The sequence below is a fragment of the Camelus ferus genome, chromosome 6 (assembly GCF_009834535.1).
Source record: "Camelus ferus isolate YT-003-E chromosome 6, BCGSAC_Cfer_1.0, whole genome shotgun sequence".
Lineage (NCBI taxonomy): Eukaryota > Metazoa > Chordata > Mammalia > Artiodactyla > Camelidae > Camelus > Camelus ferus.
This window is the reverse complement of record NC_045701.1, coordinates 30,438,610-30,455,804: the sequence shown is the minus strand read 5'-3', so window position 1 is coordinate 30,455,804 and position 17,195 is coordinate 30,438,610. Positions and strand designations below refer to the sequence as shown.

General features: G+C 44.4%; 1 long non-coding RNA gene across 1 annotated transcript; it reads left to right on the top strand.

The window, feature by feature from the left end:
- Nucleotides 1-5,701: 5,701 nt before the first annotated feature.
- Nucleotides 5,702-11,078, top strand: LOC116664175. The gene is made up of 3 exons (XR_004320542.1): nt 5,702-5,866; nt 8,734-8,878; nt 9,017-11,078. It is a non-coding gene; the product is annotated as an uncharacterized LOC116664175 (long non-coding RNA).
- The last annotated feature ends 6,117 nt before the right edge of the window (nt 11,079-17,195 follow it).

Sequence of the window (17,195 nt, the reverse complement as noted above, 5' to 3'; positions counted from 1 at the left end):
GTTATGTGTGGGGCTTTCTTAAATGTGAGGCCCAGGGAAGGGGCCTCTTTCCTGGGTCTAAGGGTGGTTCTGGATGTATCTTCAGCACTTAGGCAAAGTCAGGTATGTAGTCATAGTAAATTCCTAGTAAATACCTGATCAATTTCTTTGAGTGAAATCAGATAAGTCCCTGAAAGATGTATTGCTGGCTCTCTGGATGCCCTAGAGCTGGTGAATTTTAAACAAAGAAGCGTTTCTTTAGAGAACAGATAAGGTGGGGGGCAGTTTTCAGGGCAGGAAAAGTTTAGAATTGTTAGCCAAGAAAAGACTAGTTTAGAAATGTTCTCCAAACAAAATACAGATGAACACTCAAGTTGGCTTTGTATGGACATAAGGAGGGTAGTTTGTACTTGAGCCAGAGTTCAAATTGAAAGAACCCTGCTTCCTCAGAGATCAAGGGATGAATAGCTCTGGCCTAAAATGGGGGACTGGCAGTACATGCAAATTTGGAAATGAACTGGAGCAGGCTTCAAAGCCTGAGTGGTGCCAAGCCAAACTGTGCAGCTTGAGATAGTATCTATAAATGTTGCCTCATGCTGTCTCATAGGCACTGTGAAAAGTCATGGTCACCATGGTAAAAACTTCTTTACATAATTGTCTATCAGAGGAAACTGGGAAGGCCCATACTGGGGAGATACAGGGGATAGAATAGGATCTCAGTCCACACTTTTTGGAGAAAAAGACTTTGCCCTTCAAATGTGTATCACAGCTTAACCAACTGACTGCAAAGCAGGCTAAGAAATTTTCAGTGTGGGCATGTCCTTGAGCTGTGCTGCCGTCAATACAACTTGCCTCCTACCCCGCTTTCCCTTTCCATCTAGAGGTTTAAGGGGAGAAGTTCTAGAGACCAGACTTGGCAAATTTCAAGGGATAGAAGGGGTGGATCATTTTTATAGACTTGCACTTTTTCAGAAATCTTAGGTATCTGCTGAAAACTGTCAGACTATATTTCTTATCTGTAGCTCCTGCCAAGAAAATAAAGTCTAATGTGGAGAATCTTAACTGTCTTGGACCTTGTAGCAAACTTAGGTTGTAAGCTGACCTCCTGGGGCATCGATATGGATCTACATAACTTAGGAAACAAGTCCTTCGTTCCACTGCAAGGTTGGGCCTGTGGCTCCTTGCTTAGGGGGAGAAGGAAATTTGGCCGTAGCCATGGCAAGCCTGTCAGAAAATGATTACTAAGATATAAAGAGACAATTCACAGTAGAGGATTATGATTAGTGAAATAAACATAATCTCACTAGTAATGAAATACATGTTAAAATATTAGGACACAAATAAAATAGCAGGGTTGTGGTGAAACTTATATTCTGTTGCAGATGGCATTGTAAATAAGTGCCAGCTTTTTGGAGGGCAGTCTGCAATATATCAAGAGCCAAAAGGATGTTTGTGTCCTTTGAACCATTGATCCTAATTTTGTTATTCTATAGACATGGATAGGGTTGTTTCTATATGACAGGTAACATTCTTGGCAGAGACATCAGAGATTGATGTTGTATATCGTGCCTTTCAGGAATGGACAGTCTGCTGGGGGAAAACATACCTATAATCAGATAATAATAATAGAAAGATGAATGGGGAAGATGGGGGCCCAGCTGCAGGTCTGGGGAGTGTGTGGCAAAGCACAGGGAAGGTTTCCTGCAGGAGATGACACCACACTGAATTTGGGAGGATAAATAATTACCCTAGAAAACCAAGTGGGGAAGGATGTTGCAGGCAGAGTCAGAATAAGACCTGGAGGTGGCTCTTCATGGTTCAGCATGGCTAGAAGATGGGCCTAGAGGGGATTTCAGGAAGTTATTCAACCCCATTCTCAATGCTGACATTAGAAAAAGTTCTCACACATTTAGTTTTTTCCCCTTGACTCTGTTTTTGTTTGTTTGCTTTTGGTTTTGTTTTTCTGCCTAGAGGTACATATTCCTCCCTTCACTTCCTTGGGATAGACGTAGACAGATCACGCCATCTTGGCCACAGACTCCCCTGTAGTAGCAACTGGCAAGCACGAGCTACACTCCTGGGTCCCTTTAGCACAATGCAGGACGTCAGTGATCCCTGAGCCCCGAATGAGGATAACTTCTTGGGTAGGAAAGACTGGCAGCTGGAGCCACAGGGCACAGACAGGCAGGACCTACCTAATCCTTTCCCTTTTCCATGTAAGGGGTCCCTGGTGCCCTGGCAGAGGGGAGAGTCAAGCCACAGTACAGGAGGATGTGATGGGAACATATCCTAATCATCTCCAGAGAGGAATGGACTTACTCCTGCTCACCAGCATTGCCGAGAGTGAGGTGGGAGGACCGTTTAGAAGAGCCAGAGGTCAGCAGACATGACTGAGAGCTTGGAAATGATAATCCTAAAGGAAAAGTTAAAAGAGAGACTTTGGGGAAAGCAAAATTTTGCAACATTAAGAGTCAACATATAGTTTGTTTTTATATTCCATCTTGTCCAAAACCAGAATGAGCTGAATGGAGTCACAGTTGCAGTACATTGGTCCCCAAAACATTCAGACGTGTGAGAAAGCACTCTCTAGTAGTGAACCATGTAGACCTAGTGCAGGCATCTGGGAGACCCAGGAGAGCCCGACGCATAGGAGAAGCCCTCTCATCACCCTGCCATGTTGTGAATGGCTAGATGGATGAGATGCCTGGCTGGGGACTCAGCTACTCTCCTTTCACCTAGAGGGTGGTTCCATTTCATTTGATAAAGATTTACTTAGCATGTGCTGTGGACCATGCATCGTAAGTGAATACGTGTCTTTTACTTTAATTTTCCAGGTGAGGAAAAAGGATTCTTGTCTAAGTGCCCATGACAAATCAGAATGGGGTCTGGATCACAGGGGAAGCCCTGAATCCAGGAGGACGGGAACCAATCAGGGCTAAACCTTCAGGCTAAAAGAACCAACCGATAGGAAAGCAGAGACTTGCCTTTGCGAGAGGGTGACCCAGGCTGCAGTGCACATGGTCGATGTGGCATTTACAGGACTGTGTCAGAGTATGGACTGTGACAAAAGCCTTGAGACCAAAGCTCTGGCTCTCATTCTTCATGGAACCTGGGAGGACATTGGCGGTGGGGGTGGGGGTGGAGATTGCCCACATAATCAGCAACAGTTCTTTTCCTCGGATCTCAGCTCCTGCTCTTCCTACAGTCCGTCCTCGCAAGGGCACCTCAGGCCCTCTTCCCTTCCTTCCAGCTGACTCTGAGGGCCCCTTCTTCAGCGGGAATCTATGAAAATTCTTTTCCCCAGGCCCTTTGATTTCCTGGGGAAATTTCCAGTTAGAGAGCCCCAGGGCTTACTTACGGGGAGCAGGGCTTGGGAAGGGCAGAGTCAGGGTGGAGGCCGGCTTGCCTTTGCTCAGATTGGATCGCATTTGACCAAAGGTTTTAGACTTTCTAGTTAGACTCTCTTCCTCCTCACCACTGCTCTTCTGGATAAAACAGAACAGTCAGACTCCTTCTCTGTATGATCTGGGGCAAAATACAGGCTTAGGATGTGGAGATAGTTATTTAGGGAGCCCAGGAGTTGGAGCTATCTTCCATTTGCTTCTTTTCACCCTCCAGGCCATGCATGGGTCTAATTTCCCCAAGGACCACTGGGCTCCTGCTGTGTAGTCTCCCCACATATTGCTTGAGGTCCTATTTGAGTGTCAGGACTGAGAGTCTCAACTTTCATTCCTGGAATATGATAGGACAGCACCCCATACTTACTGGGTATTACTCTGCCCCACGGCATCCAATCCCTCCCTCCAGCTGGGCAGTATAACAATACACTGTGAGAGGAGAGACACTCAACACCTCTCCAGCCACAGAATCCTCAACTCTAACTCCGTGAGATCCACAGCCCAGGGCCTAGTGAAGGGGGCCACACAGATGAGCTGGAGACTGTAAAGACTCTGAAGGTCACAACCTAAATGTCCATTGACAGATAAATGGATATACATATATATGTAAACATATATAATGGAATATTACTCAGCCATAAAAAAGAATGAAATACTGCCATTTGTAGCAACATGGATGGACTTAGAGATTATCATATTAAGCAAAGTAAGTCAGAAAAAGACAAATGTCATGTGATATCACTTATATGTGGACTCTAAAAAAATCATAAATTTTATTTACAAACCAGAAATAGACTCATAGACATAGAAAACAAACTATAGTTACCAAAAGAGAAACGATAGGGGAGGGATAAGTTAGGAGTTTGGGATTAACAGCTACACATTACTATATATAAAATAGATAAACAACATGGACCTACTATATAGCACAGGGAGCTATATATAATTTCTTGTTATAAACTATAATGGAAAAGAATCTGAAAAACATATGTATGTATTATATGTATAACTCAATCGCTTTGCTGTACACCTGAAACTAACATTGTAAATCAACTGCACTTCGATGAAAAATAATATAAAAAATAAAGACTGTGAAGGTAAGGATTCTCACTGGAAGGGCAGCAATAGCTGTGGTGACCCTCTGTGGTCCTAAGGGGAAGAGTGGTGGGTTAGGGGCTGAGTGAGGTGGTTATGAATAAGGAGAACTGAGTGCAGAAGGAAGAGGAGGATGGTGATGCTTTCTTAGTTTGCAGCAGGAGGCAGGTTTCTAATAGTGGGGAACTTTATTTTTATTGAACTTGAGGGGTGTTTTTGGAGGGAGTAATTAGGTTTACTTTAATTTTCTAACAGAGGTGCTAGAAGTTGAACCCAGGACCTTGTGCATGCTAGGGATGCACTCTACCACTGCACTATACCCTCCCTCCTTATTTTTTTAAATTGGATTTGAAGGGCTTACCATTATTCTAGGCTGTTTCTCACTTATTAGCTGTCTGACTTTAGGCAGGCCACAGAAACTTTGTGCAAGTCTGTTATCTCTTTTTAAAATGGGATTGTAAAAATGCTTGCCGTAAGTCATCAGATTGTGATGCGAATCAGATTTAAAAAAAAAAAAAAGAAGCTCTGTAATCCCTAAAGTCTTTCACAAATCGTAAGTTATGGCAGTTACTGAGGAGCACCTAGGTGAAGATCACAGATCCTTTGGGATGAGATGGGATCTATGCACCAGGTCTAGAAGGAGGTGGGATGTGCCCTTTTCTTGTGTGACAGCCCCGTCCAGCTCAGTTCCTTTAACAAATCTAGGCACAAGCACTATAATTAGCAGCATGCTGGGCCAGGGCAGAGGGATGGGAATAAAGGTAGGGGAAGCCTTCGAGAAGAAAAGGAAAGAGATGGGTCAAGTGGAAGAGGGTGTCTGAGCTGGTGCAGAAGAGGGAGTGTCGGAAAAGTCCGAGGGAGAGCGGAGAGAGCTTGAAGTACTGCATTTCTTGACTCGGAGGAGGGAAGACACTGTGCCTCAGGGGAAGAGACTGAGCCTCACTTTGTGTTTCACAGAAAACACGGTTAAGACGTGGACCCTCCTCCAGCATCTGCTGCTAGATCACACCATTTTCTCCCAGGCCTAGACCTCCTACAGCGCGGTCATGACTACCCCAGCTATTGGGATCCCGCGTGGGTCCAGTCAGTACCATCACGTGATGACGCAGTGCAGGGACATGGTCTCCAGGGTCTACAAGTCCATCAATAACTTCCTTCGCCAGAGGTCGTGAAGGATAAATGACAAAGAGAGCCATGCCTATAAGGTGCCGGAATGGACAACTCTTACCTCAGTCTCTGAAAACTCAAGATCACCAAGTGTGTGGTCTCTCTGGGATCACGGCTCTCTGATTGTCCTTACAGGTCCAGGATCTGGTCCTGACATGTCCGCGGGGCCTGTGTGCAGAACCAGCAGTTTCATCTGGAAGGCTGGACTCCTGTTCCCGGGTCACCAGGTCCTCCGTGGGCGGTCTGGGGATCCCAGCACCTTAATTAGACCACCTTCTGTGGTGGTCTCCCCCATTAGACTTCTTCCCCAAATCTGCAACCCTCACTGACCCCAGTGCGCCATCTCTCCCAGAGCGCCTCGTGTGATAGAGATGGGTGAGGAGACGTGCGTGCACAACGGGAGAAGGGCCACGCTGTCTCCTCCACGCGTGATTGCCCTTCCTGCCAGATGAGGGCAGGGTCCCTGCGACATCCTAGGCTGAGATTTGCCTTTTTTTCCAGCTTTTCTTTGGCCCCCTTTCATCTGGGGAATCTTCACAGGGTGAGCAGTGCGTGGGGTGGGAGTGGGGTGGAGCATCTACTTCGGGAGGCCTTGATCCCGCCCTGAGATGATGCTCTGTGAGTCATGGAGCCAATTTGTTCACGAGCTGGTCTCATAAAACTCTGATCCTGGCTGGCAGCATTTCTCCTAGTGCCTCCACCCTCTTCCCTGGCCGCCGCGCGGCCGCCGCCGGGCCGGCAGAGGGCGCTGTGCTGCTTGCTCCCCGCGAGCCAAGGGGACAACAGACTCTTCCCTCTTGGCTCTGCTTAGCAAGGCTGAGACCTGCTTTATCTTTATTTATTTATTTTTTTTAATAGACTTTATTTTTTTAGAGCAGTTTCAGGTTTACAGCAGAATTGAGCAGAAAATACTGAGCTCTCACATAGACCTCCCCACCCACACATATATATTCCCCTACTCTCTACATCCCTCATCAATGTGGCATATTTGAGACCTGCTTTATCTTTTAAAAGCCTTTTTGAGCCCCTCCGAAGAACAACAGAAAAACAGATACACAGGATTTAAATATCTAAAACAGACCCTTTGCCAAAGTGCAAGATTTTTACTCTTCCATGGCAAACTGACCCCTAAGCTTGGTCTCATTCTACCTGCTGCCTTGGGATAGTTTACAGACACATCTATTGAGCATCCATTGTGTGCCATGAGCCCCCAACAGTAGAGCAGAGATGGAGGAAGACCAGGGGAAGAGTGAGAGAGTATAAACAGAGCGCTTCTCTTTTCTGCTGTAAGAGCAAGGGTTCTCTGGGAGGGTATTTATCTATCTCTACCCACCCCTGTCTCTGTCTCTCTCTGTGTCTATGGTAGTGCACGCATATGGTAAAAATATAAACTCAAACATTAGGGATGTGTAGCCAGTGAAAAGCATATCTTCTTCTAATCTTTGTCTTTTAGGTCCCAGTTTCTTTTCTGAAAGCAACAGGTATTTAGTTTCTTTTATCCTTCCCCAGTCTATACATAATAGATATGCCTATACACATATATAAGCCTTTTGAAATGTATAAAGTTTTGTGTGTGTGTGTGTGTGTGTGTGTGTGTGTGTGTGTGTGTATCTATCTCCTCCATTTTACCCCACATATAATAGTATCCAGTACACAGCGCTCTGCGCCTTCTTTTTTCATTACTGACTATGTTTTGGCAAAGGACATACTTCACTCTAATTAATGGCTGCATGATATTCTGTTCTATGGCTATTTAATCATAGATACAATCATACAATTTGTTCCAGTCTTTTACTGCTGTAAACGAGCTGGAATGTATATCCTGGAACAAAATAGCAACAACAAACCCTGTGTATTCAGCTGTTGACAAGCTCACTTGCATACATTATCAATGTTCCTACCACCTGAGCACTGAAGCTCCTGCGCGGTGTGGGGTGGGAGGAGATGTGGGTTGGCAACACCAAATCTTCCAGGTGCACCTGACATCACTGGCCCCAAGGAAGTCTGGGAGACATTATTTTTCAGAACATAACAACCTGACCAAGGGGATGTTTCCTTGCATTAAGAGCCCAGTAACGTCTCTGCATATAGGGAAGTCAGCATTATTGTTTCAAAGTTCTGATCTTTTAATACCGGAGAGAGCAAAATTCATACTGTTTATATGTGTCACATAAATTGAGATACAAGTAAGGGCAACTAATTTAGTTTCCAATCACATACGGAAAATTTTAGAGCAAAATGCAAGCTTTCATTTTCAAGCAACTTCAAGCACTATATTTACACTGACTCATTTAACCCTCATGACGACCCACACGGTAGATACTAATATGCTCATTTTTAAGATGAGCAAACAGAGGCCCACATAATTAACGGACCATAGTGGCAGAACCAGGTGTGTCCCCCTTAAAAGCCAAGCATTCCCATTTATTCCGGGCCACCTCTTAGAGGGAGCTGGGGTGCACAGTATGTTTAGGATAAATTCTTTCCTTCTTCTTGCCTCTGTTTCTTCATCTCTAAACCAGAGACAGTCATCCAGGATAACCTATCTGTATTACCAGGCTCATCTTCTAGATACTAACGTTGTTTCCATAGTAAAATACGTACTCTGGGGTGTGAGAGATGGAAGGGGGCTTCCATTCTGGTAGTTCTCACTCTGTGCATCCCTAAGGACGCCTGTCATTATCCCTGCCTGAGAAATGCATGTTTTTAGAACATACTGAGTAAATGAGTATGTTTACTTTGGACCTTTTTAGTGACCACATACTATATGGTTGTCAAACAGCACTTGTGGTTACCTGAGCTAAGTGATATTATCTCTATAAAAACACTTTTCACTTGTCAACTGAAATAAAATCACACAACGTGAGAGTTGTGGGTTAAGTTTTATTTGGGGTAAAATGAGGACTATAGCTCGGGAGACAGCATCCCAGAAAGCTCTGAGAAACTGCTCCAAAGAGGCAGGGGGTAAACTCAGTATTATATATGATTTCAGTGAAGGGTGGGGGGTACGTGCAGTCAAGTACACACTTAGGCAGAGGCTGCTGCTAGTCACGAGGAGCAGTTGTCACCATTAATGATTTTAATGCTTTTCTAGATATGAGGAGACACAAGAATTGGGGTCAAAAAATCCTCTCCTGAAAATATCTAACTCTCTGATGGCCTGTTCAGCCAGTTTTCCCGGAGCACAGAAGGCCTCATTCGTGATCTCCACCCTGAACTCCTTTCAGGGGTTGTTGGAGGTCAGTGACTGCAGCAGTTCATGATTTAATCCAAGCAGAGGCAGATAGCAAGTGCCAGTTTTTAGTTAGCACATTCAGATGCTTCGTTAGCACGTTCCTCTGTAATGTGAGTAAATGTGTGTTTTCATTATTTTGCAGATGAAGAAAGGGATACAAGGAGGATCAACCAAGATTCCACAGTCCAGATTCTAATTGAAGAAGAGCTGGACTGAATCATTCCTACAGCCTCGTGCCCTCAGAATACTAGTCACATAGCTGAGTTTATGGCCTGAAATGCCGCTACCCAAACTATAGGCACACATTGTGTTTTGTGAAATGAGTGCCAGCGCACGATTTATCCAAGGAGATCACCCGATGACACACGCTTTCATCAGGGCTGACCATCCAAGGGCCTATGTAGGGATTCACACAACGTCTGTGCTCCAGGATAGGAGAGGAGAAAAGAGATGCAGGTTTCACTGCGACTGTATGTAACTAGGGGAACGACTCCCTCAAACACGACCCATACAGGATTCTCAGTCATGCTCAGTCCCCTGCAGCAGTGGGAGCCGTCTTGACTTTACCTCCCTCTTCCCAGTACTTCCCTCTGTGCTTGGCTGCAGTCGGGACTCAATGTTCCCTGAAGTGACTGTGTCTGGTCTACAACTGTCTGTGTCTCAGTGCACGCTCTCTTCCTTCCACTGGGGCCACTAGGAGGATAGATGATGTGATCTCAGATGTAGTGATCCAGGTCTCCACTGTTTAACTGCTAATTTAGCAGTTTCCAGTCCAGACTCAGGAGAGGAATCTCAAGAAGGAAACTTGGGTTCATTATTAACTTCTCCATGCCTTTTAGAAATACCATTTCTAATATATTGCCCTGTAATAGGAACTGATTCAAGAGAGAACTTTCTGGAAGCCTCTGTCAGTGGTTTTTGAAGTTTCCCTAGACCGTGAAGAAGAAATGTGAGAAGAAAGGGATGGAGAGAGAGAAAAAAGAGAGAGGAGGGAAAGGTGTATAATGAGAAAAGATTTATTTATGATATGGAAATTATTTTTCATCTCTGAATTAATGGAATTTTTAATGACTGCATTAGATGTGCCAAGCTCTGTGTTAAGGGCTAAAATCAGGAGGGAAGTGCAATGTGTTATCTTCTTTTTCTTATGCAACTCTTGTTCCAGATTTACATTTTGAACACAGTAAGATGCCTTTATCCAAGCTCTGAAGGTACTATGGTCTCAGGTATCAAAATCTCCTAAGACTCTTCAGGCCAGTTCAGTCTCTCCCCAAACCCCTTCTTTTTAATCATATTCCAGCCCACCAAAGGGCCATGTTACATAGAGAGACCTAATACTTGCAACAGACAGAGCCAGGGAGGGCTGCTTGCAAAGGAGGAACCCAGGTTCCTCTAGGTTTTTACTAATGTCCCCTGTTCCTCTTCACATAAAGATTCTCCATCTCATCGCCTCCTGATGCTGGAAACTTGAGTCTTTGAATTTCTTACTGTTCAAAATTCTGCAGAACGTTAAAGCAGTTTGCTAAGTTCTTCTTGAGTTTTTTCCTTTGCTCCACTTGCATTGAATTTACTTTCTCTATTTTTAATCTGGACCTGATTATTGCTTCCACTCCATGCCAACTAACAACCTGAAAAAACTCAGAGGGCTTTCTGTAAACTCTATCAAAGAATTATAAAAGAATGAATACCTGGGGTTGCATAAGGGACGCCAACCTCGGTTTCTTGAATCTTGCGTTTATTCACATCTGTGCTATTTTCTACACACAACTGTTATTGACATTCCCAGTGCTTGCATTTCATTATGTAAAATGAGAATTTTATCTTTGTAAACCAGCCATTTATGGACTGTGCACTCTGTTCCTGAAACTGTGTTAATCACAGGATATAACAAGACACATGAAATGTAGTCTTGATCCCCAAGTAACTTCTGGAACCTAAATGTGTGATGGAAGTAGTAACCCTTGTATGCTCATGGTTTTATGGGAGCTCAGAGGGTGGAGGAAGTTATTTTCCCTGATGGGTGCAGGAAGGATTCCAAGAGGAGCCTCCATCTGAGCAGGGCCGTGAAAATGAGCAGGTGTTTGAGGGGAGGGATAAATTAGGCGTTTGGGATGAACACACTACTGTATATAACACAGATAAACAACGAGGGCCTATCGTATGGCACAGGGAATTAAATTCAGTATCTTTAAAAACTTATAATGGAAAAGAATATAAATACAAATATAGATATAAATAACCGAGTCACTTTGCTGTACACTTGAAACTAACACAACTTGTAAATCAACTATCTTTCAATAAAAAGTTATCTGTTTGAGGGCCTCCTCCTCACCCTCCTGTCGCAGCCACCGCCTCCGCTGGGCTGAGGAGCCGGAAGTCCGCGGCGCCGCCGGCTCGGGGCTCCGGGATGGGAGTTAGCGCCGCCGCGGCGGCAGTGGCCCCGGGAACCCGTCCCGCCGGGGACGCCGGGCGCGGCCAGCCGGCCCCGGAGCCAGGCCCGTGGGCAGCAGCGGTGGTGGCGGAGAGGGGCAGGTGGATGCGCCTGGAGGATGACGCTCTCGGGCCGGGCAGCGTCAGGCGGCCGTGCGGGCGGGCGCTGCACTGGATCCGCCTGGTGCTCATCAGCCTCCGGCTGGGCTGGTCCTACGACGCCTACGCCATCCAGCTGTGCACAACATCCACGGGCAATATTGTAGAACAGGTTGTTTGCCTGATGGCTTATCATCTGCTTTTCGCAACGTTTGCGTGGTCGTATTGGAAAACTATCTTTACGTTACCAATGAATCCTTCAAAACAATCTATACAGAGAAAGAATCGCTGGAGAGAGAGGCAAGAGGAGAAGCCCATCCGGAAGTTCTTAGCCGAGCAACCAAAGATCTTCCCATCTACACCGGGACCATGTCTGGTGCAATGCGCTCTTAGGACACATGCCAAATTATCAAACCAGACCGCTGCCATCACTGTTCCGTCTGTGATAAATGTATTTTGGAGATGGGTCATCATTGCCCGTGGGGCATTTAGAAGTCCAGTATTTCAGCATGAACTAAATGGCATGCTGTTTGGAAACTGAGTTTAAGATAATCTAAAGTGGTGTGTTTGTTGATGCCAAATGTTCGGCTTCAGTAAATATACTAACAAGCTCTTGGGCCTTGTATGCACTATTGAAAAAAAGTTTTATTTTATTCTTTTTTTTTTTCAACGGTATTAATTTTGGGGGGAAGAAAAGATGAGCAGGGGTTTGCCGAGTTAAGAGGGAAAGGATGGGCTTTCTAGACCAAGGAATTGGTGTGGAACAAAGCGCAAAGGTGGGGAAAGCCTGAGTGCTAAGAGTCAGAGGCTAAATCACTGGCCCAGCTTCTAGGTGAGAAAAATTAAAATTAGATTCTTGAACTGGTAAAATATCATCTTTCAACAAAATTAATCCTCATAATTTTTTTCACTATCTTTCTATATTCTTATCAGAAAATGTGATCATGTTACTACTGATGCCATTAAATAAATATGAACACAAATGTTAGCCAGGTCAAGACTGGAGGCAGAGCTAACAGCACAAATGTTGACCTGGGCAAGACTGAAGGCAGAGCTAACAGCACTGTATTGTCATCTCTCTTTTTTTTTTTTTTTTTTTTGAATTCTTTACTTCCTTCAGTTTTTAAGTGAGTTTTTCCCATACACGTTGTTTGTGAGGCACTTTTCTGGGTGATGAGGGTGTAAAATGAATTAGGTATAATGCAGCCCTTCTGTGATGCTTCAGAGTTTCAATGGGCAGCAAGGCTCTACTCAAGTGTTTATAACATGAGGTAAAAACCACAGACTGCAGTCATAGTGGGTCTGTCTGGCTTAGGAGCTGATCCAATTGGCCCATTCAGTGGGTTGTTATTTTTTTGTGTTTAATTTTTGGAGTTGGTGGTAACCTCTCCAAATGGAGATTTTCATGTAGAAAATCTGGGTTCCTGGCTTGCTCTAAAATAGCCCCCAAACATGGCCACCATTACCTCCATGTAACCATCTGCTACAGCTGAGTTGCAGCCACCCCTCCTTAAAAACCCATGAAGTCTTCCTTGATTCCACTCCTCCCTCTTGACTCCCATCTGTCTGTTCACTCCATGAGGATACCTGCCTGGCTCCTGTAGACATTTGTGTTTATGAGCCATCAGACTTGTTACGTGTCCTGAGAGAAGTCTAGCTGATACTCTACCCAATCCTTGACTGTTCTCCATTAAATTGTGTTCAGAGAACAGTCCCCAAACACATTTTCTGATAGTTTCTTCTATATGTTCCCTCCTGCAGGTTTTTAACTGCCCTCCATTGCCTTCAAATGAAATCCAGATGACCTAGCTGACAGGAAAGATCCTGGGCTGAGGATCTGTTTATTTGAAATAGAAATCAATACAAACTCATAATAAAAGTATACTGGATTCTTAGCATGATTTTGTGTTTACTATCAAAAGACTGCTAAACGTGAGCTTGTTCTGTTATTTCATTAGTTTAATCACCACATAAGTGTTACAGCAGCCACTGAATTATCAGCCAATGTCGTTATGCCATTATTTGTAATCGAGGGACATTGTAAAATATAGTCCAGAAAAGAGGTCTTCTGCATTGTGGTAAAAAACAACTGTTGAGGACGTTGGCCACAGGGTTCCTCAGAGCCTTCTTGACGTCCAGTACTTGCAATTTCTTCAGCCCCGGGGTATTCTTGCAATGTGTGCCCTTACCCTGCTGATAGGTCAGTGCCAACTGTCAATACTTTCTGCACGTGGCTTTCTGAATGTGGTGACTGTCTACGAGAATGGCAGTGCACACTGCTTCCTGGTACCATACAAAGGACTGTGGGAATAACATGGTGTGGGTTAATTTACTTGTGATGAATGAAAGGAGGTAAGTAACCTGAGCTCAAAAGACAATTGGTGTATTGGTGTCTCCCTGGTCCCTTGGGTTCAGCAAGATGGCCCTAGGTGCATCAACGAGGTGGTGGCTTCCTTGTTATTTTCAGCACACTTTGCATTTATTTTCAACACTCCATAGGCATAAAAAGTGTGAATGATGCTGAAATCTTTTGCTCTATAGCACCCATCAAAGCTTCCTCTTAGTTTTAATGAGTTTTAGACCTTTTGCTTTCCTATTAGACCAAAGATTGATGAACTTCATTGAAGACAGCTAAGAACAGGAACTACTCCATCAATTTTGCTGGCTGACAGGTATCCCCCAGTGTGTTAGCCAGTTAGCCAGGCTTCACACCTAGACAGTCTCAGAAGCATAAGATCACCCTGTAGTCTTCTGTGCTGATCTTTTCACTTGCTCAGTTAAGGTGTAAGGATCGCATGCTTCCTGCAAAATAATAATTAAATGTTTTTCTTGATAAATTAAAGCAACAACAACAATAAATATACATTCGTCAGTTTTCTCCAGAGAAGCAGAACCAATAGGGTGTTATTAAATATATATAATGAGATTAAAAGAATTTTTCTGAGGGGGGTAATTAGGTTTATCCATTTATTTATTTTTAATAGATATACTAGGGATTGAACCCAGGATCTCATGCTTACTAAGCCCATGCTCTGCCACTGAGCTATTACCCTCCCACCATAACAAGATTTGTTATAAGGAATTGGTCCATGCAATTATGGAGGCTGGCAAGTTCTAAGATCTCCAGGGTGAGTCAGCAAGGTACAGACCCAGGAGAGTTGATGTTTCATTTTGAGTCAGAAAGCAGGAAAAAGCCTATGTCCCACTTTGAAGGCCATCAGGCAGGAGAATTCTCTCTTATTTAGGGGAAGGGTCAGCCTTTTTGTTCTATTCAGGTCTTCAACTGATTGGATGAGGCCCACCCACATTAGGGAGCACAGTCTGCTTCACTCAGTCTGCCAACTTAAATATTAGTCTCATCCAAAATCACCCTAGAAATACCCAGAATGACAGTTTGACTGAATATCTGGGCACCTCATTGCTCAGTCAAGTTAACACATAAAACTAAGCATCACATATATCAGATGTACATACATATATGTATATATAATATAATAATTTTATTTCAGGTAATCAATCTATTTCTTCTGGAGTTAAGCATAATCTTTTAAGAAAATCAGATTTACATAATAGAAAAATTCAGAATGTAGGTTGCATTTTCTGTAGATATTCCTTTACACACACACACACACACACACACACACACACACACCTGTATCTTTATCAGGGATTCAGAGAACTACAAGTGTCTGAGTTGGAAGGAACTTGGACTTTTTTTCTAAGTCTTTCATTTAGCAGCTAAGGATCAGAATGGTGGAGTGATTTATCTAGATGACACAGAAAAGTAAAGGTGGAACTGGAATTAAACACATGGCTCCTTGATACAAGGATTCCATTAGTACTTCGTGACTTAAAAAATGAGGTGGGTCTACATGCAACCTGCAGAGGTCGCCAGAAGGATGTGCAGAGTCAAGGTAGTGGGAAGGAGGGAAGGCAGGAGGGAGGAGCTAAAACTGGATGCATAAGAGGAAGGAAGGGAATGACAAGGTGAGCTCCTCGAGTGAGCACAGAAGAGTGAGGAAGAGGAGGAAGGGAGAGAACGTGAAGTACTGAGGGGCTGGAGTCTGCGGAAGGACCGACCGGCCAACCAGGGGAAGTGAGACACAGATGTCCCACTCTCTGTCTCTCCGTTCCCTCTTCTAGAACAAACCACATGACTCAGATGTAGATCCTCTTCCTACTCTCTGCTGGACAAGACTGTCTTCCTCTAGGCCAAGAACTTTGTAAATCTCCCTGGTCCACTCCACAGACTCCTCAGCTCCATCAGTGGGCCTGAGGGCACTCGTTGCAAATGAAGTAAGACCTTCCCACCCTGACAGGGTTGGTTCTCCGTGCTCAGCAGCATCAGGCAAGGTGGCTCACTCTCTCCTTGATGAGGCTGACCCGGAAGTGGGGCTTCTTGGGACAGAAGCAAGGATGAAAACTATTGTGAGACCTGTGGAGTGCCCTCAGGACAGATAGTCAAGGCAAGCTGCATGTTGGTCTCTGGAACACCACTGTTTCCTGGCTCTTCCATGACCTCCCAGGGCTCTTGTTCTCAGCCATCTCCGCTGTTCCTCCTCCCTGGTACTTGGATTTTGGAGAGCGCAAATGTCAGTGTGTCCTCTTCTTCATCTACACACACTCTCTTGGTGACTTTACCCAGTCTCTAGGCTTTTAACTGCCACTGATTCTCCCACAACTGCCAAATTGATACCTTTAGTCCAGCGCTCTCTCCAGAACTTAGACTCATATAGTCAACTGTCCACTTGACATCTTTGCTGAATGTCTAATAGACACCTCAAACTTAACACGTCCCAAATGGAAACAATTATCTTCTCCCCTCCTCCTCCCCCAAAACTGCTTCCCCATCAGCATCCCCTACCCCAGATGAAGGTAAAGACACCCTTTCCATTCAGAGGCCAACAACTTTGCTGTTATTCTCTATTCCTTTCTTTTTCTTTGGTCCCACTTCCAACCCATCAGTAAAGTCAGATGTTTTCACCTTCAAGGCATATCCAGCATCCCTGGCTCTCTCACTGCCTCCACTGCTGCCACCTAGTCTGAGGGACCATTTCCTCCCACTGGGGTTACTGGACCTAGTCTCCGGGCTTCTACCCTTGACTTCACACACAGCAGCCTGGGTAATCCCTTCCAGTCATAACTCAGATCATGTAACTCTGCTCAGAATTCTCTAGGTCCTCTTCATTTCACTCCACATACAAGCTAAAATCCTCGTAAAGGTCCTTATGCTCTTAAGTGATCTGTCCTCCCACACCCTTACCTTTCAGAACAAATCCCCTTACAGTTTTCCCTCTTCCTCTCTCTCCTCTAGTATCTGACTTCTTTACTGTTCCTGAAAGACACAGCCACATTCTCGCTTTAAGACACTTTCCCCCAGATATATGCATGGCTAGCTAGCATGCTGCCTTTTAAGTCTTTGCTTACATGTCACCTTATCAAGCAGGCTTACCTTAACTACCCTATTTAAAAATGCTATGCAAAGCTTCCCCCAACCCCATTCTGCATCCTGCTGTATTTTCCCCAAGAGCTCATCACCCTAACCGTCTGTACAACTTACATATTTATTCTGTTTATTACCTCTCTATCTCTCTTTTTTTTTTTAAATTTTGGTCTAATGATTCCCACATACCTCTAACAGTGTCTCACACATATGTACTCAAGAAATGTTTGCTGAATAAGTCTTTCCAAATCCACTACACAATATTCCTGAAATGCCAGCCTCCATGTCAGCCCTTATCAGCTGCTTGTGCAACTGAAGCTCAACACTGGTCACTCAAAACCTAATGGGG